The 24,519-nt window shown below is 47.4% G+C and overlaps 1 pseudogene; it reads left to right on the top strand.

Moving 5' to 3' along the window:
- Nucleotides 1-1,049: 1,049 nt before the first annotated feature.
- LOC105741495 overlaps nt 1,050-24,519 on the top strand; it is a 101,413-nt pseudogene continuing 77,943 nt past the window's right edge.

Genomic DNA, 24,519 nt, shown 5'->3' with positions numbered 1-24,519 from the left:
GCTGAGGGCAAGGCCCAGACATCTCCTGTGTTGGCGGCTGGATGCCTAGGCCAGACTCAGTGGGCCTGCCGGGGTCTTGTTCCAGGTGGCTACTAGGAAAGTCTGGAATGCTGGCGAGGCAGTGCCCCTTGAGCAGCCCGTGGCCAGGGAGAAGACCTAAACAAAGTACCTGCTGAGTGCCAGGGAGTGTTACGGCGGCAGGGGTATGGCTGGGCATCTCTAATGATGGACACACTGTGTAGACATGAGAAGTCTAGAAGCTTAACTAGATAGCTCGGCAGTTCTACATCCTAGGGTGGAGAGGACGTGGCCTTACCACTATCGCATGCTCATCGTGAGCAATTCACAAGTTCAGTTAAGTGACTCAGGAGGGGACCAGGGTCCTCACTTTGTAAACATCCTGAACCTGTGCAAGAAGGTCTGGGGATGGCGTGAGTACTGCACCGCCTGAGGGCAGGGGGCCTGTGCACCATGTAAGGGAAGAAAAGAGGCTTTCTCTCCCCCTTTGTGCTCTCGTTGCTTTTGCAGTCTTCTGCTGCCTGAGCTATTGCCCGTGCCATGCCTCCCCGCCTTGGATTGTGGACTGAGACCTCCACAAACTGTGAGCTAACTAAGCCTTTCTATTCTTAATTTTGTGTGTTGGGTATTTTGTCTCAGCAACAAGAGGAAAGTAACCAACATAGCACCAAGCAAAGTATTTCCACCCTCATGTTTTTGGAATGTTCGTGGGCTGGATAAAACAGTAGGCAAGCAAGTAAGTCACACTAGAGATGGGTGAGGTCCTGAGGCAGGACCATGGGTGGCATGTGAGGCCAGGCCACAGCACGCCAGGGAGCCTTGTTGGTGCTATGGGGAGTCAAGGGGACCCAGAAGTGCTGGCAGAGAGGACTGTGGCTGGGTCCGGTGTTCAGCTGTGGAATCAGTCGGGATTTGGATATGTTCTGAAGTGGAGCCAGTAGAAATTAGAGTTAGATATGAGGAAGAGAGAAACAAAGATGGCTTCAGGGTATTTGGCTGGAGAAACTAGAAGGGTGACATTGCCACTAACCATGGCACGTGAGGAACAGTCTTTGAAGGGAAAGATGTTGAGTGTGAGATCCAAGTGGACAAGTAGGTGGGTGGCTGGGTATAGAAAAGCGGAGTTTGGGTGTGGGTGGGATTTGGGTGGCTTCCATGTGCTGTCCTGTTTATGTGTGTGTGTCCAGTGGCTTTCACTTGGCCTGTGTTTACACTAAAAACTTTCAGTGTTTCCTGTGGTAAGCAGTTTGTTTATTGTGCTCTGAGGCATCCCACTGTGAGAATATACTTTATCCATTCTATCTTTAATGTTATGTTAGCCTCCTATTACTGTAATAAATACTTGTGATAATTGACTTTGAAAAAGGAAAGCTTATCTTGGCGGAGGGGGTCAGAGTTCCATCCCATGGCTGACCGGCCCCATTGCTTTGGGTGTGTGGCAACACACTGAATCGTAGCCAAAGCGCCTGTTTACCTCATGGCCAGGAAGTAAAGGAGAGAGGCAGAGACCAGGTTCCAGCAATCGCCTTCAAGAGAGCACCCTCAATGGCCTATGACCTCCTGATGTACCTGTCTTACTCTTCCCTCGTTGCTGGGACAAATACCTGACTCTCAAAATGAAGGAAGGAAAGGTTTACTTAGCTCACAGTTACTGGAGATTTCAGTCCACACTCAGCGGGCTCCAAGGCAGAGTGGCACACCGCAGAGGGCAGCCTTTCATGGCGGTGGAAAGAGCAAGAGCACAGGAAGAGGAGGAGCAGCAGCTCAAGCCCCTGGCTTCTCTTCCCACCTTACCTTGTAATGCAAGTCACCTGCCCCAGGGCAGGGGCAGCATCCACACCCACAGTAATCACAAACTCCAGAAGCCGCCCCAAGACTGCGTGAGGCTCTGGGGGGACAACTATACACAGACCATAACAGTACCTTACCTCCTACACATTCCACTACTTCTCAGTAGTGCCGTGGGATGGGGGCCAACCCTTAAGCAAATAGGGCTTTGGGAGACAGCTCAGATTCGAATCACAGCAGTGACCACACACATCACTGTGCAGCAGGCTAACATGGGCATGTCCATTGTGGTCACTGTGTGCTCTTAGTCTCAGGTACCCACATTTCCCTGGGGAGATCCACAGGTGGGATTTCTAGTCAGAAGAAAGCACATGTTAAAGCACACGAGGTCAGACTTTTCCAAAGTCATCGCACTACTTGGGCCTGGGAGTGTCTGCGGCTCTGTAGCGCCTGCAGACACTTGGTATTGCCAGAGCTTTGGGCTTTGGTTATCTTCTGAGTGGGTAGGGGAATTTCATTCTATTTTAAATTTGTTTTCCTGTTCTGTTAATGATGTATATTACCTGTTCATCAGAAATCATGGAAGGCTTTTCTAAGATTTCAGAGATCAATAACAACAGGAAGAAAGGAGGAAAGAGGTGAGGGAGGAAGGAAAGCGAGCTCCTTTTTATTCCTACACTGGAGGAGTCTGTTGTGTTGCCAGGAGCCCGAATAATTATTGGACCTCAAGTCCCATAAAGGTAGGACAAATCAGGATGTCTTTGACAGTCACAATGAACTTCTTCTTGGACTCTTTAGTTTTGCTTCCAAGGGAACCTAGGGGCCACAGCTGGGCAGGGGCAGTTGGCAGTGTTGCTAAGCACGTGCTGCCGCTGTAATTTCAATCCCCTGAGCTCAGTGTCACACCTCTGTGTAAGTTCTTCCGCACTTTGCGTAGGCTGGCTATCCAAAGCAAGGGGCCTGGAAAGTCAGCCAGAGTCCAGGTGGTGCCCCAGAGTGACAAGATCAAACAGCCTAGGGTGTGACTAGGGGATCCCGGGTCCTCTGCTCTGTGACTTTTGCCAGCTGTATTTCTTTGCCCTAAATAACAGCATTCCAGAGTAATATCAGGCGCTGGGCTTACATGAGCCCCCTCTGCGGCACCCATGGGCATGGGGGCAGCGGAGAGGGGAAGGCTGCAGTGTACTCTTGAAGGGCTCCCTGTCTGTGAGCATGTGGGACTCAGTGCTGTGGTCAGTAGTGCCACCTAATAGCTCATATGACAAATTCATGCCCTCCACATTGAGAAGTCATGTTTTCCAGTGCCAATGGGACACGTACAAAAGTGTTTCATTTATTAGGCAACAAAGCAAGAAAAATATTCCAGTAAGTTCCTGTAATAGACATTGTAAATAAGTCATTGTTTTGACCTAGGGCAACAAAAATGGAGACCAACAATAATAGGAAACCCACCAAACCCACCAAGCATGTGAAAACTAAACATAAACCTAAAACACTGCCGCCGTTTCCTAAGTAACTTTTGAATCAAAGAAAAAATTGAAGTGGCATATGCTGAATAACTAAGGAAACAGCAATGTGAAAGCCTTGTAAATCAACCCCACAAAGCCTGCCAAGGTCATAATGAAGCAAATTCATGACCCTCCTACATGGTCTTTAACAGAAAAGGGAAATAAAGTGGCCTTTCAGTTCAGGTTCAAAAGAGGGATAATGTAAACTTCAGGAAATTAGGGCAAAGAAATTAATAGATAGGAAGTAAACTTAATGAATTAAAAATATCAAATCATAAATAAATACCAGAATTGCTGTTTTGGAAACTTCCCAAGAAAGAGATAAATCGCTGGCTGGCCCTGCTGGCCTTGTGCAAGTCTCGCTAGGACCCACGTGATGGACGGCACTGGGGCAGGACGGCTCCCCGTGGAAGACCAGGGAGTAGTGCTGGCCATGTTCCCTCCTGGGAGCTCTGCTGCTCAGACTCAGAGGCCCCTTCTGGGCTTCAGGGGCGTGGGGACCAAGGGATCCAGGGATGGACTCATTTTGCTGATAAAAAGAATATGCCAAACTTTCAACTGTGTTAGATGCTATATTTATTTACTGAATAAACTCAATAGGTAACTTTCCAGATGAGTATAAAGAAGCAGTCTTCCCCAAGGAAAGACATGTCATGAACACAGGCACAGCTATGGCTCAATTAAGAGGCGCCCACAAAGTGGCAGATCGGCAACCAGTTATGTGTCACAGTGGGTGGCAGGGCAGGAAGCTGCAGGACTTGGTCCCTCCAACGAACAGCTTTTGGGCCGGCAAGCAGGATGCTCAGCTATCTCGGAAATCAGGAAGGTAGCTGACAGTACTCAGAAAGTAGATGTTGTGTTTTGTGCTTGATTGTATTTGGTTAATGAAGTCACTGTTCGATTATCTCTGTGGTCAGCAACCTGGCAAAGAATTTCTTGAATGTCCAAATCAGGGAAGGGAAGGGAAGGAAAGTGGAGGGGAGGGAAAGGACAGGGAGGGAAGGGAAGGGAGACGTTGGCTAAATACAGTCAAGATGTTGTATTTTGTGCTTGGTGTAGCAGCTACTATCCTCTGTCCCCAGCCTTGAGGCAGGCAGCTAAGGGGAGGATGACCTGGCATACCTTGCTGGTGCCAAGGTGAGCAACAAACCCTACCTTCCAAAATGGGGTTTGGGATTTTGTTCTCTCTAACAAGTAAATCTGGCTAAAGCAGCATCTGTCCAAAGAATATAAATAGACAGATGACCCGTCCCTTCCCCCTCCCCTCCTCTCCCTCTCTCCTCCCTGCCCGCCCCCACCTGTCTCCCTTCCCTTCCCTCCCTGTCCTTTCCCTCCCCTCCACTTTCCTTCTCTCATTTAGATATTCAAGAAATTCTTTGCCAGGTTACTGACCACAGAGATAATCAAACAGTGACTTCATTGACCAAACACAATCAAGCATAAAGATTTTACAAACATAATTTGAAAAAAAGTTACAAAATAATGAACAATTTAGGCCTTCAGCAAACAAAAACAATATTCTGGGAGAATGAGAATCTGATTTCCAGAGTTATTGCACCGCAATATTCAATGTATCTAGTTCTCAATGGGGAAAACATAGGAACCATCTTTAGGAAAGTCCAGACATTGAATTTATAAGACAAAAATTTTAAATTAACTCCTTTATACTCTCAGCTATTATAAAGTAATTATATAGCTGCAGTTTGATCTGAATGAGAGGCTGAGGTATCAGAACCTCCCGAATGCGTTCAGTCACCAGGAAGAGCAGTGTGATGACACCTCAGGGAAGCGATGGCCCCGAGGGGGACTGCGCCTAAGCCGGGACGCCGAGAACAGGCAGCAGGAAATCTGAATTACTGTCAGCTCCGAGATTGCAGAAACCGAGGACGCTGTACGGAGGGTAGAGGAGCTCAGGGCGAGGCAGGCGCCCTGGATCCGTCGCTACTGCCCCTCAGGCTGCACGGCAGGAGGAGCAGGTGCCGGGCAGCAAGGCGAAGGAGGAGAAAGCCCGCAGCTCGGAGGCGCCGGACTGGAGTGCGAGTCCCTGAAGCAGCTAGAACAGGAGCCAGGAAGCAAAAAACTGAAAGATGTGCTGCATGAGTTATGCAAGGCCCCTCAGGAGGAGGACGCCGCTCCAGGTGTGCTGCTCTACCGAGTCCTTGGAGAGCAGCTGAGCTCCGTGAGAAGGATCTGGAGGTCGGCAGGAGGACGGCCTCAGCCCGAGGTCCCCGCTGGTGATCCAGAGGAGGCTGTGCAGCCCAAGAAGGCAAGGTCAGATTCTCCAGTGCTTTTTGAAGATGTACAGAAAATGAAAGAGAAAGTTACATAAACACACATTGGTTTGAAAGAAACAAAGAGACTCCTGGGGCCCAGGTGCAACTGCAGAAGAGGAGCAGTGAGAGTGAGGCAGAGCCTGATGCGGGGAGGCCCAGGGCCCGAAGGAGCAGACCCGGCAGCAGCACCTGCTGGCCCAGAACCTGCAACCACCCCCAGAGGCCCACACTCAGGCCAGCCTGCCGCATGAGATCGGCTGGCTGAGCAATGAGAACCTGGACTTGAAGGAACAACTGGAAAAACAGGATAAGACTGTCTGGAAACTGAAAAACCAACTCAAAGTATTTGCCAGAATAACTGGAAAACTAGAAGTGGGTCACATGGTGAACATGCCTCCACAGGAGATCACTGAGGGACCTGCTCCTCCTGTCGATGTTTCCAGGAAAGAAAAGGACTTCAGAGGCATGCTGGAATACAAGAAGGAGGATGAGCAAAAGCTTGTTGATGACTTGATTCTAGAACTGAAGCCACGTGGTGGGGCAGTCAGCTTGATTCCAGGATTGCTGGCCTACACCCCATAAATGTGTGCTGGCACAGATGATGGTCAGAAAACGAGGTCACTGCTCAATTCCATCATCAACAGCATCAAAAAGCCGTTGAAAAATGGCAAAGATTTTGAACTGTCTCCTTCCGGCTCTCTAACCCGGCAATGTTTGTACCATTTGAGGCAGTGCAGTGGTTGAGGGCTTCGTGAAGCATAACGCGTCCCTTCTGAGTAAGCACTGCCTCACCAGCCTTGACCTGGTGGGGACCTGGTGGGGACCTGGTGGGTGCTGAGTGACGTATCAGAAGGATGGTGTATGAGTGCACGTGGACTGGCCGCAAGGAGGGCAGAGGTCACACGGACAGTCTGGCGATAAAAGTATAGTAGCTGAAGGCAAAACTCACTATAGTCTTTCCAAAGAAATTTGAGCAGATTTGAAAGGAGCAGGAAGCTTAACAATAAGACAACAGATACCCAGTTTGAAGACCCAATTAAAAAAAGAATGAAGAAAAATGAACACGGCAAAGAAATCTATGGGACACTGTAAGTGAGCTAATGTACATTTTATGGAAATCCTAGAAGGAGAAGATTGAGAAAAAAGATGAAGAAAAAATACTTGAGGAAGTAATGGCTGAAAAAACCTCTCAAACTGATGAAAGGCATGAATGGCTACTCAATAAATACAAGCAGGAGACATTCGGAGACAATATGATGAAGCGTTGCAGTGAAACTGTGAAGAGTCAAAGAGAAAACACTGAAATCAACAAGAGAGAACGAGGACTATTTAGTCAGATTAACAGCAGACTTTTCATCAGAAAGGCTGGTAGTCTGCGGTTAGTGGGGTGGCAGTTGCAGGGCCAGCCCCCCCCACCCCAAGCAGAAACCTGTCATCAAGAATTCTGCATAAGGCAAAACTGTCCTCTGGTAAGGGAGGCTAGGTTAAAGCATTCCTCGCTAAGGAAAAGGCAAGCAGGCTTGCAGTAGTAATCCTGCCCCGTAAGAAATGCTTAATGGAATACTTCAGACTGGAAGTTGTATGAGGAAATAAAGATTACTGATAGGAGTAACAACATGAGAAAATCAGAAACTGGCATTATTGTATTTTTCCTTTTTTAGATCCACTTTGTTTCCTGTATGATTTAATAAACAAATACATAAAACAATAATTATGAATGTCTGTTAAGAAGCACATAATGTACAAAGATGTAACATTTATTTACTGGTACTGGGATTGGAACTCAGGGCCTTGAGCTTGCCAGGCAGGTGCTGTACTGCTGAGCTACATCCCAGCCCTAAAGAAGTGACTTGTAACAAGAACAAACACCAAGGGCAGGTGAAAGGGTAGAGATAGATAGGCTTCAGGAACACCATTGAAGTGGAATTTGTGTCCATTCAAGATACATTGTTAATGTTTATAACTACAATTCTCAAGGCAACCACCAATCTAATAAATAGAAATTATTCAGAAGAGGAAATGAAGAGCAAATCAAGGTGGCATGCTAGAAAAAAACCAGTCAAACACAAAGGAAGCTAGTACTGTGTAAACTGAAAAAAAAAAAAAAAAAGCTGTAGGACATATTTAAGAAATAACAGTGGCAGAGCTACGTCTTTCACAAGGAATCTTTAAATGCAAAAATTTATGAACTGAAAGAGATTTGTGAAATAGAATTAAAAATGAAAAAATGATCTAACTCACATTGTTTAAAATAGACTTGCTTTAGAGCCAAAGAAATAAATACATTGAAAAATCATTAATAAAAAATAGGTGGCTAACACTAAATTAAATTTCTCAATTTAAGTGAGAAATTGTTACAAAGATAAAAATGTGTATTTATAAAAGTGTCTGTTCAACATGAAGACAGAGGAATTACAGACATACACATGCTGAAGACCAGAGCCCTAGAACACATGAGGGAGACATCAACAGACCTGAAGGGAGACAGTTCTACAGTAATAACAGGAATTTCAGTATTCTACATTCATTATTAGATAGAACAGAGAGACAGAAGATCAGTAAGGATGAAGAGGACGTGAACAACACTGTGAACTGGCTAGACCAATAGACACATAAAGAGCTCGGCTTAACAGTGACATCATATATGTGTTTTTCAGGTGAACTTTAAGCTTTCTGTAGGATGGACAATATTTAGGACACAAACAATTTCATACAAACTAAAGGAAACTGAAATCATACAATATGTAATCTCTAACTACAATAGAATGGAGCTAAAATTAATAGTGGAAAGAACACAAAAGCAAGGGAACATACAGAAATCTAACTGTACAGTTTTAAAAAGTGTGTTGAAGAAGCAATCACTGGGAAAATTGTAAAATGCTTTGAAATGAATGAAAAGAAGATACCCCAACTTGGAGGGTATAGAGAAGGAAGCTATTCAAGGAAATTTACAGCTTTAAGTGTATGCATTGAAAAATAAAGATCTCAAATCACTAACCTGATTTTATATCTTAAGGAACTACAAAAATAAAAGCAAATTAAATCCAAAGCAAGTGGGAGAGAGGAAATAATAAAAATTAGAGCAAAAATTAAAAAAAATAGAGAATAGAAAAACAATAGAGAAAATCATCAGGTTGGAAGTTGCTTGTTGGAAAAGATCGGCAAATTTGACAAACTTTTACCTAGACTAAGGAACAACAGGCCGTGTGTCTCAGTTACTCTGTTGTTGCTGGGACAAAATATTCAACACCCAAAATGAAGGAAGGAAGGAAAGGTTTATTTAGCTCACAGTTAGTGGAGGTTTCAGTCCATACTTGGCTGGCTCCAAGGCAGAGCAGCACATGGCAAAGAACAACCGTCCTTGGCGGTGGCAAAGAGCAAAGGAGTGGCAGGAGCTGCACAGCCAGCTAGCCTCTCTCCCCACCTTACACTGTAATGCAGATTACCCGCCCCCAGGCAGGTGCAGCTCTCACGCCTGCAGTCCCAGCCTTGGATCAAGAATCAGTCATAAGTTTTGAGATTTGACTGTATGGCTTTGGGGGGGGGGGGACAACTAGACACAAACCATCGCAAGATATAAATGAGCAAAATGAGAAATCCAAGTGGAAGCATTATTTATTACCAGCCTCACAGAAATTAAAAGAGAGTACCATGAGCACCCTATGTCAGCAGAGTTGCTAACTCAGGGGAGATGGGCATATTCCCTGAAATATACAGCTTGCCAAAATTGACTCAAGACAAAATAGAGATAGCTAGGTGGGGTGGCACAGGCCTGTAATCCCAGCACTCTGAGGCTGAGGCAGGAGAACTGCAAGTTTGAGTTCAACCTTGGCAATTTAGTGATTTAGTGAGAACATGTGTCAAAATAAAAATTAAAAATAAAAATGCTAGAGAGTAGCTTAGTGTACAGGCTTTTAAGTTCAATCCCAAGTACTGAAAAAAACCCACAAAAACAACAAACCGCTCTTTATGATGAATAAAGAGACTGAATTAGTAATCAAAAATTTTCCAAAAAAGCAAAGTCCAGGACTGAGCTGCTTTTTGCTGGTAATTTCTACCAAACACTTAAAGAAAAATGAACACCGATCCTCCTGAAGCTCTTCCAGAGAAGCAGAGAAGGGTGGAACTCTGCTGTGGGCATCAGTGCTGTGGGCATCAGTGTGGCTGCTGCGCGGCGTGGCGCACTGAGTAAGTCTACTACAGACACTTTTTTGTTTTGTCTCTGAAGCTGGAAGACAAATCTGGGTGCCAGCAGGACTGGGTCCTGGGGCGCTGCTCCTCTCTGGTTTGCGGAGGGGGCCCACCTTCTTGGTCTTCCTGGGGTCTCTCCCTGCGCATTGGTGGAGCAGGGTAGACAGCTTTCTCTGCCGGCCCTTCTTTGCTCACAGGGAGGACAGTGTCTGAAGAGCCTGCGCAAGTCACGCAGAAGCAGGAGCAGCCCGCGGTCCCAGCCAGACCAGGCCATCCGCAGAAACCCAGCTGCAGCAGGTGGCGGGTGGGGTGGGGAGGCTCCCTCACCTGGACTGTCCTGCCCCCTGCCCTGACCTCAGGGCTGGGCCTCAGCCTCTGGGGCTTCCTCTCCTTGTGCGCTATTTCCTCAAAGCAGCTGTCTCCCAGAGCTGGTCGGTCCCCACTCTCACACCCTCCGCCTCTGCTCTCTCCAGTCTTGGAGCAGCCGTGGCAGCCGTGTGTGTGCAGTCACCATGCCCTTCCTGGGGCACCTCTCACACCAGTGTGCTGTGTCTGCTCCCTGTGCGTGCATCCTGGGGTGCGCTGTCCAGCTGCCTCCTGGCGCTCTGGGTGTGGGCAGAGCTGGCGGCTAGGAAGAGCTCAGCTGCACTGGAGGAGCTGTGCTGAAGAGTGAGCACTGCTGTGGGGATGCCCACACTGTCACATCTGGCATGCAGCCACCTGAGGGCCAACCGCACCCCCTGGCCAGCCCCTCAGCCTCTGGGGCTGGCCTCTGCCCTCTCTGACCATGCAGCACCCCTGGCCTGCTCCTCACCCTCACAGGAGCGGGCTTCCTGCCTGCCCACGAGTCCTTGGTCCAAGCTCACCCACTAAGCTCTTGCACAGGCCGAGGCCAGGCCAAAGTGTTTCCTTCCCTAGGCTCCCTCACCGTGCCCCCCAGCAGCCCTGCTACAGGCTTACGCTTCATGGAGCTGCACAGGCAGGGGCACTAGGAGCATCTGCGAGTGCTCTACAACCTCTCCGGGGAGCACTCAGGCTGCGGGGCTTGGGAAGGAGTGCTCCCTCTCGCCCCCTCCCCTCTTTCTGGTTTCTATTTTGTCTGTTGCCTCCCCCATTTGCAAAGAGCCAATCTAACTTTTGAAAAACGAGCTGTCATTTTAGCATTTTTTTAACCTCATTTCCCCTACAGCTGTGGTGTTTCCAGATGCTCATCGCTGCTGTATTAGCGGAGGTTGTTAATGACACTCAGGCTGACAGAATACAGATTCACTCTCAAAAGTTATGTGATTGCCTAGGCAGGTTGCTTGCACTAGCTAAGCAAAAATGGAACACAAAGCAGATAAAAGTCCCCAAACCATGGCATGCGGCAATATGGCCTGCAATCCAAATCCTGGGCCATGTGATCCAAACACAAAAGGTCTTAGCTGGCCCGAGAAGGTGTGGACAGGATCAGTTTCCAGGGAAGACTTAATAGCCCAGACCCAAAGGGAGGACACATTTGAGGACAATGTGACTTTCTGGCTTCAGCTGGCGGCAGAGGCCTTGTCAAGTGTAGAGGCGTCAAAGTCAAAGTGTCCTGATGTAAACTCTAGGGTTACCCCTTGCTTGCGGTGTGTGGCTTGTGGGGAGGCTGTCAGTTCCTGAATACTCAGATCTACAAAATGCAGACAGAGCATGTGGCCTCATGGGGAGTGTGACCCTTAAGACAGCACACGCAGAGCTGCAGCCTCCCCTCAACCCACTCCGGGTGGGAGAGACTGCAAGACATAGTCATGTGGCAGTGGGCTTCGACAGTCTTCACCAGCTCCTCTGCAGGAGGGCGCAGAACTCTGGAACTGCCCAAGGCCCTGGAGTCGGTCCTGCTTCCAGAAAAATCAGAGTAGAGAGTCAGAAAAGCCCAAACTGGGCATCGTTGTTTCTGCTGCCGCCACAAGGTGTCACTGTTGAAGAAAGCCCCGTGCAGCGTGGTGGATGTTGGTTCACTGCTCTGGTGGGCCTTGTATCTTGTGCTGCACTGAGGTGCAGTATTGTGTTATCCTTTCTCTCTGAGAAGGCTCTGAGTTCTCTGCGTAGCACAGACAGTGGAAGTTTCTTCCATAGCCTTCTCTGAGGACCAATTCTGTGACTTACCCAGAAAGCATAGTGGACCATGTGGAGACTCACCAGGTCTTGGTGTAGAAATTCCTGTTCATCAGCAGCCCCTCAGATATAAATCACCGAAGTCATGGGATTGGTGCTTGGTTATGTGATTTGGGCTCGTCCCTGCTTCCTTCTTTGCACTGAGTTTAGGCAAGTGCTATCAGAGGCCCTGGCAGGTGACTTGATGCCACCTTATCTATTGGTTACCTGCTGCAGTTAGTCCTGGAGCCCAGGGGGGTAGCAGACTATACAGACAGTAGAAGCCATGCATGTGCACAATGGCTCCGTAGGTTCCCCTGGCGTGAAGCCTGCGCATGGGGCTGAGATGATAAGGCCTGGAAGCTGGGCACGTTGGTCAACCTCATGATGTAGTGCCTAAACACTTGTTACTCTAGTCCCCAGACAGAGGGTTCTCTGTGGCCTGGGTTGGAGACACTCAAATGGGCGGGGGCAGAGCTCTATTGTCCCTCCTGGGAGCCTCTGAAGGTGGGAGAGTGATCCAGAGCAGAGCCAGGGCTGTGGGCTGAGGCATGGGATCTTGGCAAGTCACAGGCCTTGCTCGTGACCGAGCTTCTAAAGCCACTGTAGAGAGTCCCAGCCCGTTAGAGTGGGGACTGTAGAGATCCACCTGGTTAGGCCCCTTCACAGCTGGACGCTCCGATGTCCCAAGGTGGAAACCAAGGATAGAGACCCTGTTCCTTTCCTATGAAGTTCTGACCAAAGGAAACAATGGAAGCTGAACATTTTGCTGAGCTTTAATGGAACAAATAGGAAGAGGGCTTTCAATACGGAAGGTTTTTGATTCCCGAGCAGGGGAGCATCTAGGGAGGAGGTGCTGTGAAATGGCTCCATTCTCACCCGTGAGAAGGGTCTGTGTTCTTGTTCAGGATTCTGGAGGACACTCTCTGAGGATGGCTGTGACACACGGCTGGTCAGAGGAGGACATGAACTCCAGGTCTCCTTGTGCTGGAGTTTGCCAGAGCTTAGGGACATCTTCAATTGTTCATTTGTTCTTTCATTCTTTGCTGAATGTCTATGGTGTGTCCACTTCTATGGTATGATGGGGGGTGCAGCTGGGGTTCTGGGGCTCCACTCATGGTGATGTGTTTGGAGGAGGCAGGATCCTGAAATCCTGGGTGCAGGGAACTCTCTGGAGTGAGGCATAAGCAGAGGCTTGGGCAAGTAATGACCATTGCTCATGAAGGCCAGAAACAGTCAGCTCCAGCTCTTTATCTGCTGAACCCAGGAAGTCTCTGCTCCAACGTCACCCTGAGGAAAGTTCTCTCTGTGCTCCAGCCCCAGCCTAAGCTAGGTGCCCTGATTACATGATCTTTCAGCACTGCGGGCTTATTTTTTTTTAACCACAATTTACATTAGCGATGTACTGTGTGATGGTTCACTTGCCATCTGTCACGCATGTGTGCTTCCTCCAGAGTGGAACACACAAGAGTGATACCTAACAGACAGCTGCCCTGGCCCCAATGGAGAGCTGGTATCCGGCTCTGCTCCACGAGTGGGCTCTGGGTGTAGGCAGGAGTCCTGTAGCCACCCCAGTCTTGTCACTATCATTCCTAGTGAATGGTAAGGTCATTCTTAGTTTTCTGCTCTGTTTTCTCTAAGACACAGTACTGAGTACTGCAGGAAGTTCTTTCCAAGTTTGTGTCAGAGCAGAGTGAGACTGTCGCTGGCTTCCAGGTCTGTGCCGGGTTGTGCGCTCTTTTGTGCTCTCATCTTTCCTTCTGCTTCCTTCCTTGCATCCCTGCAGGCCGAAGGCTCTTCTTGATTCTCCTCTGCTGAAGACCCCCAGGCTCCCGGTGGGATTCGTTCATCTCTGATCACCCGACCTTGAGCCTGCAGACTGGGTCCTGTCCTGCAGGGGCCTTGGGGCCTCTGGGTCCTCTGGAGAGGGAGGCTGATGTCCACCTGCTGTGGGACGCAGCTGGGAAGCCCAGTGGACGCTCTGTCACATGACCCGATTTTCTGCAGATGGTGTTCTTGGGCCTCCCGGCAGTTGTAGAAGATTAATGATGTGGTGCTGGAGGGCGGAAGAGGATGTCTTTCTTGATCACGCGCCATGGCTTGACAGATGACTGGGCTTCCTGAGAACAGAGCAGGGCTTTCCACTGACATTTGTGTTAGAGGAAGCCCAAGTTAGACTTTGCAGAATTTCTTGTATTGTTGCTGTGGAATGTTCAGCTTTGTGGCTGATGACAGAGCTAACCTTGCCAGTCTTTGTCATCCAAGAGACTACCAAAGGGGTGCAGGAGTGTCCCCTACCACTGTCCTGGCCACCCCCAGTGCAGGGCCCATAGGTCCTTGTGTGCTGGCCCCCGGGGAGAAGGAACTGAGGGCAACTGTGGTCTCACCTCTGTGTCTGCACAGTGGGGATGCAGCTGAGGATGGTGCATGTTTGCCTTGAGCACAAGGGCTGGACAAGGACTAGCTGTCTAGGGCTGTCTGGGTGCAAGAGACCCTTGGATGCTGCAGAAGGCCTGGTGCCCTATGGGAGGCAGGTGACCCACACCAGTGTGGGTGTAGCACGCCCATAATCCCAGCATTGGACCATGAATCAATCAAGAACTCTAGACATCTGCCTCATGGCTATGTGAGGCTTGGGGAGTGGGGCATCTAGGCACAAAGCATAGCAGCCAGCAAGATCATGTGTTCTGAATAGGACCATGGTTTGCAAACTGCTTCTAGGACTATTTTTCAAATCACATCCTAAGCTCTCCCAGAGATACTGTGGGAACATCCTCTGGGAGGTATAGTGTGGGTTCAGAATGTCTCCCAGGGGCTCACCATGCTGAAGATTTAGTTCCTCCATGAAGCAACCATCAGAGGTGGGGCTTGGGGAAGTGGTGGAATCTGAGGGTGCCAACCCATCAAGGGGGTGACCCACTGAGGAGCTTGTGAGATGGGGCATGCTGAAGGGAGGGAGTCAGGGGGTGGATGAGGTCATGATGAGGTGGGGTGTGCTGAAGGGAGGGCGTCAGGGTGGTCTTGTCTCCAGACTCCTGCTCCAACCGCTCTCACCCTTTCTACTTCTTGGCCACCATGACCTTCTGGCTTGCCACAGGCGTGAAAGTGATGGAGCCATGTGATCGTGGACTGAACCCTTAAAAACCATGAGCCAAAGTAAACCCTTCCTACCCTAAGTTGTCTTTCTTGGGTATTTTGTCACAGTGACAGGGAGCTGACAACCCAAGGGGCAAGGGGGAGGTGGCGGATGAGCTCCAGCTTCCTTTTCCTCTCACAAGGGCTTCTTCACCTCTGCAAACTCAGCTACTGAGTTTCACCTTAGATTTCTTTTGAATCTGTGATATATTATTAGAAAAATTCAAACATGAACATTTCTGCAATTCATTTTTACTTTCTTTCTTTTTTTTTTGGTAAGGGTCTACAGGGTCTCACTACATAGATCAGACTCATAGTGATCCAGCTGTGTTCAGCCTCCCAAGAGCTGGGATTATGGGGGCGCGTCACCATGCCCAGTCTCAATCACCATCTCAGTACACCCTAGGTGCAGGGCCGGCACAGTACAGCAGGGATTGAACCCCGGCCACTGCATCTGCCTAAGCAGGCACTTTAATCCACTAAGCTATTTGGCTGGCCCTTATAATTCATTTTTAAAAAAATTTGGACACTTGCTATATCAAATGAGATAGTCATCATGATTGAAAAAATGAAGCATTAGGCTTTCATTCTAAATTCTGACGTTATGAAGAGGTATAAATTTGTGGTCTCTGCCATGAAAAGGAATAGTTGATAAATTCTCGTAAAAGTTGCTTCTACTCCTACCTGTGCCTGTGTTATCCCAAGTCCATAGAGACTCAGCCTTCTCTAATTTGTTCTATTATTTATTGAAGCAGGGGAGACTGTTAGACAGGGGCAGTAAGATGTGATTTTTTGTTTTTATTTTTATTTTAAGACAGGGTCTACAGAGCCTACAAAATCTCACTGTGTAGACTGGACTCATAGAGATCCTCTTGTTTACAGCCTTCCAGGAGCTGGGATTACAGGAGTGTGCCACCGTGCCCAGTCTTAATTGCCATTTTAGCATAACCAGGGACGAGGCTGGCACGGTAGGCCTGGGGATTGAACTCCCGGCCCCTGAGAATGCCCAAGCAGGTGCTTTAATCTGCTGAGCTCTTTGGCCAGCCCAGCAAGATGTGATTTGGAGGGCTGTACCCTTGCCTGCTGTAAGAGACCATTGGCTCTCCTGGTGTGACTCTGAACACGGTGGTACTGAGATACTGATGTCTCCTAGGTCTGGACTCTTTTCTCCTAGACCCAATCTGGGTGTCGCCCACTAGAAGTCCCAGGCTCCACCAGAGCTAGGGGGCTGAGGGAGGAGGGGCAGGAGTGGGAGCTCGGCTTTGCAGGACAGGGTCTGCTTGGGGAGCTGCCGGGATGAGCTGGGCACGGTGAACTTAGACTCAGATTCAGAAAGGAGAGCACTCCAGATTCCTCTCCATACTGAAGGAGGGGGCTCATCAAGGTAAACGGGGCCTATTCCCCAAAGGAGGTGGGGGTCGGGCAGACCCAGGCCGCTGCGCCTTCCTAGCCCGTCTCTGCTCGTGCTGTTGGTGCCCACTTCCCATTCCTGTTGCTCACAACTTCATTAGTTTTCTCTACCTGCCTGCTACATCGTGTTAGCCTTCTAGGAGGTGCCTGTGGGCGCCTGCGGAGGTCCCGAGCGGCGAGGGCTGCCGTGTGTCCTCGGCTCTCCTCTGCCGCGGCACAGCTGCCGTCCTGCGCTGCTGACCCCAGCTGGGCCTCTCACCTGCTCAGCTCTGCGGGTGGCTCCGGCTTCCGCTCCTCTCTCTGAGGTCTGATTCACAGCAGATTTTGCTTTGGGTCCTTGGGGTTTTACCCTGGCTAAAAGACCCCTGCCTTGAAGCTGACAACAGACCTTTTGCTATTTCTCTTTTGTTCTAAATAATCACTTTGCTAGCTCCATCTTTTCCAAAATGTATATTCCGTTCCTTTGAGGCCATCTGGCTCCTCCAGGGCAAAGGCCTGAGCTCCCGCTGCCTGTCTCGCTCTCCCCCCTCGCAGCCCCTCGCTCCGCCAGTGTGCACAGGCTTTCTCATCATCACATTCAAAGGGACATCTGTGCCCTGAGGTGGCCGCAGCAGGGACCTCAGGAGCAGGCGGCGCAGTCACGAGGGGCCAAGTCAGGCAGCCTGTGGGGCCCTATTTGTGCAGACGGCCTGGTGACGTACGAAGTGGAGGGATGCACAAGGTATAACACGCGGGATACACAGAATGTGGACATGCAGAAGGAATTAAATAATGCAACGTCAGAAAGCAAACCAAGTGAGTGTTTCTGAACAGAAGAACTTTGTGTGATTTGTATTTTTTTCTTTAGATGCTTCCACAGTTTCAAATGTCTCCCAAGGGTTATATAATATTTCCATTTTAACGCTTGTATTGTCTTCACTAGGAAACAAACGTCGTTAGACATCACTGGAGAGTAACAAGATTGCCTGCACTTTAGGTGACGCTGCCCAGCCCGGTGGAGAGTGTCACCTAAAGTGCAGGCGGTCTTGAGCGTGAGTGTTGCTGTGGCCAGTTGCTTCACTATTTTATTGCACCATTGCGGAAACCAAAGCAAACAAGCAAGCAAGCGCATCTCCCCCTTGGGTCTTTGGATCCTATTGGGAGCAGCATAAAGTTGGGTGGATCTACCTGCATACCCTACAGAAGGAATGGTGGCACCCAGTGGCTTTATCCAGGGATGCGCCAGAATGTGGTGGGTAAAACATATACACCTCCAACACGAAGGAAGATTATCCAATTTGGGCCTGGAGCAAGACAGACTGATGCCAGGAATATTGCCTCCGTGCTTGACCTAAGCAAATCGCTTGTTCTCGTCAGTCCAGTGGTAATGATGGCACCTTTGCAGCCAGACTGCTGTGAGGATCATGATCCCGTCAGTAGTGTGCTCGGCTGGCGCCTGGTGGGCGGGCAGGCGGGCTGCAGGCATGACGTGCTGTTCTGTGAGCTCCTCCAGGTGGACGGGCTCCAAAGCAGAGGCTCAGGCCGCTTCCTTGGTTTCTGCCGCTTGCTGCAAGGTAGCTGCTGCAGCTTGTGCTGGGTGCACCTGGATTCTCCTCACCTGAAGTCTCAAGGTCTGCAGACACTGAGAAGGGCCAAAGGATGGAGTCAGAGCAAGAGAAAGGAAAGGGGAAGGAGGCAGATGGGCTTAAAGCAGAGAAAATGGCAATTGTGTAATTATGAAGACAGTATAAATGTGTATTTTTCCTCCCTTAACTGATTTGCAAAGCAGTTACAGAACAGTATGTTTATAACATATTGTAGGGCATATAACACAGTGAAATGTAGTGTGCTTGTTAATAATAGTGCAGAAGAGGTGGTGGTTAGGAGAAAGCTGCGTTGGGTTAAGGAAATGACTACAAAAAGTAATGGTGACCGCATGTGTTTTTGGGTGCATAAAAGTGATAGTTTTTTTTAAAAATTTTATTTATTTGTGTGTGTGTGTGTGGCCAGCTCAGCCCACCAGGGGGCGGGGCTGGCTGGCATGTGGTGCTGGGGGATTGAACTGCGGTCCCTGTGCTCTAGCTAAGCTTGTTCTAAGTAGGTGCTTTAGACCACTGAGCCATCTCACCAGCCCAGAAGTGATAGTTAACTAACTGCACCAAGGAGAGTAAGAAATGCCCCACTAAATTGGCTTGGTACAGCTCTGCGTGTGGAAGACTTACCCTGGGGAGGATTACTGCTGGAATGGCATAAAAGGGAAAGGAAGGAGGAAGGAGTGCTTCTGTTTCTTTGGAGGAGCTCTGGGCTTCACTCTCTCCTTGGATGTCATCTCCTGGCTTCCTGTGAACCCCTTCAGCCAACAGCATCAACCTTTCTGCCTTCCATTGCAGACCTTTATGTCCCCTGATATGACCTCACCCAGGACACAACACTGAGCTCCAGGCCTTTGACTGGACCCTTCGAATCTCCAGCATGCAGACAGACCTTCTGTGTTCAAGCACGCCTGACCCTGTGCTTGGCCTCTGTGCGCCTACCTTAGGTACTTGTGTATCACACATTGCATCCGTTTCTCTAGCAAGCCCTGATTGATTCAGTAACATTAGTGGATGTGATGTGTATAGCTCAGCAATAACACAAAAAGGCAGCAAGGAGAGTAGAGATGTATAAAAATAACCTCTTTCCACATATCACTGGAACTAGGCAAGTGTAACCCCAAATTCAGTTGTTAAGACACAGCTGGTAAGCCTCAGAACGATCATTACAAACCCATAAAATGCAGTGAAAAAAATTACTGAAGAAATTAAAATACTATATTAGAAAATTTCTCTTAAAGAAAGAAAGCAGTAGGAGATAACTAGAAGGACATACAGAACACACAGAAGACAAGAGGCCAAATGCCAGATGTCCATGTAGCTGCTGTCGCATCTGTAGGACACCAAAAGCATCACAGTGCACATTCTTTCAAGAGTCCGTGGAACATTTCCCAGGATAGACCATGAGCTAAGACGTGAATCTCAACAATTTTAAAGAACATAAATAATAATAAAATATGCTCGCCTTTATAGTGGCATGAAATTAGAAATGAGTATCAGCAAAACTTTGTGAAATATACAAACATATGGCATTAAACAAAAACTCCTAATTAACCAAGAAAAATTAAGAATGAAATCAGACGTTGAGGGAGGTGCAAATGAAAGCACAGCACAGCAAGTGGTGGGACGCATCAAGAGCAGGGAGTAGAGGGACGCTCAGAGCTGCGAACGCCAGCTCTATGAAAAAGGGAATATCTTAAGCCAACCACCTAACTGTCACCTCAAGACATCGAAAAAGAAGCATTTTAAATCTACAGCAAGCAATCTAAATCTAAAGCAGGCAGAGGAGGGGAATAATAAAGCTTAATTAGTAAGCCAAAGAATAGAGGAGTATTAGAGATTCAGTGAAACCAAATCTGGTTCTGTCAAAAGATCCACAAAACTGACCAAATTTAAACTGTACCAACCAAAGAAATAAAAGACAGGACAGTTACTGCATGGACACTATTACTAACATTACAAGAATCAAAAAGTGCATCTATGAATCAGTGTATGCCAAAAGGTTAGACAGTTAAGATGAAAGGGACAAATTTTTAAAAAGACAAGCTACTGACTCAAGGAAAAATAGACAACCAGAATAGACTTACAACAAATCAAGAGACTGAATGAGTGATAATCTTAAAGTACCCACAGAGAAAAGATCCAGGTAACTTGCCACTGAATGGCATCAAACTCTGGAATAAGAATTAATACCAGCCTTTCATAAATGCTTCTATGAAACAGAAGAAGAGGAAATACAAACTCATTTTGAACGCTGTTATCCTGGTACTAAAACTGAGACAAGGGCAACCCAAGCAGCATTACTTATAGGTCAGTATTACAGATCAATATTACTTATCAGTGATTGTAGAATCCAATAAAATGCTAACAAACTGAAATCTGCAACATACAAATAATTATAGACTGTAACCAAATGATACTTATTTCCGAATACAAAGTTAGTTCAACATATGGAAGTCAACTATTCTATCATATCGATAGAATAAACATATCATTTTTAAAAAATTTAGGACAGGGTGTACAGGGTGTATAGGACCTCACTGCGTAGATAAGACTTGCAGTGATCCTCCTGTTTACAGCCTCCCAAGTGCTGGGATTACAGGTGTGTGCCACCACGCCCCGTCTCATTGCCATCTCAGTGCACCCTGGGGGTGAGGCTGGCACAGCAGGCCTGGGGGTCGAACTCCCGGCCCCTGCATCTGCCTGAGCAGGTGCTTTAATCTGCTGAGCTATTTGGCTGGCCCTAAATATATCATATTGATAGAATAAAAAATAAAAATCACATCTCAGTAGACATGGAGAAATCAGTTGATAAAAATCCAACAACTTTCATGTTAAAAGCACAGAACAAACTACAGTAGATAGGAATTTCTTCAACCGGATGAAAGACACCTGTGAAAAACGTGCAGCTAGCAGCACACTTGTGGTGGAAGACTGTGTATTTTCCTCCCAAGAGCAAGAATAAAACAAGATTTTTGCTCTTGTTGCTTCTACTTAATACTGTACTAGAGACTCTACCCAGGACAATTAGGCAAGGAAAAAAAAGGCATCTGCTTGGAAAGGAAGAAATAATTAAAATTCTCTCTCTTTGGAGATGACATGAGCTTATGTGCGGGAGAATCGTAAGGAGTTTAGGATACTCAGTAAAAACTATAAGTAAGGAGTAACTTTAGCAAGGTTACAGGATGCACAATCCACATATAAAAATTAATTGTATTTCTACCCACTTGCAATAAATAATCCAAAATTGAAATTGGAAATCAATTCTATATAAATGGAATTTAATGAAAGGTGGTCCCTGGTTTCTCCTCAAAGAGTTAAAATTAAAATTATCCAATGACTCAATAATTGTACTCCTCAGGGTGTGCATAGAAAAAAATGTAAACATGTGTTAGCACAAAATACGATTGTTCATAGAAGTACTATTTATACCTAAATATAAAGTAGAAACAACACAAACTTCATCAACTAGTGAATGGATAAATTAAATACTGCATGCCAATAATATGTTGAAATAGTATTTACACTAAAATAGCATCAAAATGAATAAAATACTTATGAATAAATCCATACTCATAAGTACAAAATGTGTACTCTGAAAACCATAAATTGTTATTGAAAGAAATTAGAGATCCAAATAAGTAGGAAACGCCCCATGTTCATGAATCGTGAGACGGAGTGTTTAGTTTTGTGTTTTCTTCGTATTTTGTGCAGGTCTCACCATGCAGCTCAGACTTGTAGTGATGCTGTTTTTAAGCCTCTCAGCACTGGGATTAGCGGTGTGTGTCACCACGCCGGACTCTGTCTCCGGCTCAGTGCATCGGGGGCGGGGCCAGTGCAGCATGTGGTGCCAGGGATCGAACCTGGTCCCTGCACTTGCTTAAGCAGGCATTTAGTCTGCTGAGCTATCTCACCAGCCCAAGACTGTTTAGATGACAGTACTCCTCCAGTCCATCTACAGATCAATACAATTCCTGTTAGGATACCAGCTATTTTATTTGTTGAGATTGACAAGCTGAGTCAGTGTCAGTCAATGGCCAGCAGGAAGAGAACTGCATTGGGCCTGAAAGAATCGGTGCTGCTTGGAACCTGCAAAGAACACATGGGACACTGCTTCCGGAGTGGCCCTTGACAGTCAACAATTGGCTCAAGGGAGGCCCACAGTTGTGTCTTAGGGTATGTTCTTGACTCACCCTGATAGGTAGTATGGTAATGAGACTGTCACTACTGTAGCTGATTTGATTGTGTAGGAACATTCCTGACTCAGCTGGCAGTTCCATGCTGGTGACCCTGTCTGCTGATTCCAACATTACACCAAGGGTGAGGGACAGCACCAGTTCTTAAACCAAGTACTTGGAGTGGATTGGACTCTGCAGGAATCCTTGGAGACTGGCGGGAAGAAGTTCTGAGTGTGGATAAGCTTCAGTATCACAGTGGAAGGGTCAGAGGAGTTACTGGGCATGAGCATGCAGACTCTGGCAAAGAAGCTACATGGGAATCACGTGCACACTGCCTCCTTGGAATATTTAATTTATGCTCCCATTGGGTATCTTATGGGTTTGAGTTTCTATTTGTTTCTTGATTTATTTAGTAATATTGGGTTATGTTATGTACTTTTATGGTTTTTTTGGTATGCTTATTAGGTTCTTAGTTTTGTGCTTTTTTTCTTCCACTGGCTGTGATTTAATAATTGTCTAGCTTCTCTCCTTTGTCTTTGGCTCCCCATCTAGTTTCTTTGGGAAACTGATGCACAAGACAGGAGGGAAAGAAACAAGGAAGAAATAAAAGAACAACAACCATACAGAAACTAGAAACCATGTTCACACTTATATAAAAACAAAATCAAACAATGAAGGAGAAAAAAACAAAACAGAAAGTGGAGGAGAGAAAGAGGAGGGAGGGAAGGTGGGAAGGAGGAAGAGGGAGAGAGAGAGGCAGAATGTTTACTGTTAGGTTTGTCCCTGCTGTCACTGGTCAACAACGTGTGAAGATCTGTGTTGACTTAACCCAGTAAGTCGGCAGTAACTTTATGGCAGGGTAGTGATGATCTCAGTGAGCCTGCACCTTTTTCACCCTGAAGCTCAGGCTGGTTTCTGGCCATCAGGCTGGGAGTAGACTTGTTCAGCCTTCAGCCTTCAACACACCTTCTGTGGGCCTGAACTCAGCTGGGCGCTGCTGGATGGATGCAGCCGTTGTTCTGAGTCCTGAACTCAGTTGGCCCCTCTCCAAGATGCCTCTTGGCCAGTTGCCTGTGGGATGTCCCCTCCCACAGCACTCGTCCCCAGCTAGTGTAGCCCTTCACGTCCACTGCTCACTTCCACTGCTGCATCTCTCCGTGGAGGCCTCTCATATTGCCAGTGTTCTCAGGTTTGAATTGCTCCTCCCATACAGTGAATCCCAAATCAGGGGGAAGGCTCCATCGGCTCTCTCCTTCTTTGATAAAGTTTCTCAACTTGCTCTCCCTGGGCTTCAATTCTTACTTCCGATCCTTCATGAAGCCAGGGGACACATTTCTCTCCTTCTTTTCTTCCTGAAGTTGCTATATTCCAGTGTTCGGATAGCAACTCTTAGAAGACTCCTTCTCTGCTGCTTACCACTCGATCATCTTCCCCTCCTTATCTAGTTACTTTACCTCAATGATAGTAAATAATCAACACATCTCAGTAATGTCTCTCATTGCTAATGAACTTAACTCTCTAATTAAAGACACAAGTTGGCAGGCTGTATCAAAAAAACAGAATTCGGGGCTGGGGAGATGGCTCAGTGGAATAAGCGCTACCCTGGCAAGCGTAAGAGCCTGAGTTCAATCCCCAGTTCAGCCAAAAAAACAAAAAACAAAAACAAAAACAAACAAACAAACCAAAAACAAAACAAAACAAAACAAAAAACAAAACAAAAAAAACCAAAAAACCAAAAAAACCAAAAAACCCAAAAACAGAATTCAACAGTTTGTTGCATTCAAGAAACTCATCTAATCAAGAAAGATGTTCTTAGGACCTGGTCCTAGCCTAGGTCTGGTGAGTGTGTGGAGAGCTTCCTGCTACCCTGTGCCGGCGGGAACAGTCCTAGCCCAGGTGCAGCATGGGCCGGACCCACTCCCACCCCCTCGGGCTGCCCCCCACCACTCTGCTGTACCTCTCCCACCCCTCCCGCCCAGTAGGAATTTCTGCAGAGTTCCGGGAATGCCCAGACCCAGTCCTAGCCCTGGTCCGCAGTGGGAAGGAGCTGAGCACAGCAGCCAGACCTAAGCCAGACGCAGCTGGATAAGTTCAAACTCTGTAGAGCTCCACCTGAACTTCAGTACGTGTGAAGGTTATAAGTACAGCAAAGATCTACAACAAAGGGCAGAGGACAGTGCTACACAAAATGAAGAGAAGGAACAAAATGCAAGCTCAGAATCCAAGCGCACCCATAACAAGTACAGAGGACACTAACACAGAAAAAATTGGAAATCACACAGCTGAAAGCAATGAATCAACAGCTTCTGAAATAAAACAGCTGCAGAAA

The sequence above is a fragment of the Octodon degus genome, unplaced genomic scaffold (assembly GCF_000260255.1).
Source record: "Octodon degus isolate 3935 unplaced genomic scaffold, OctDeg1.0 scaffold00014, whole genome shotgun sequence".
NCBI lineage: Eukaryota > Metazoa > Chordata > Mammalia > Rodentia > Octodontidae > Octodon > Octodon degus.
The sequence above is the reverse complement of the archived record's forward strand: the minus strand, read 5'-3'. Positions and strand labels throughout refer to the sequence as shown.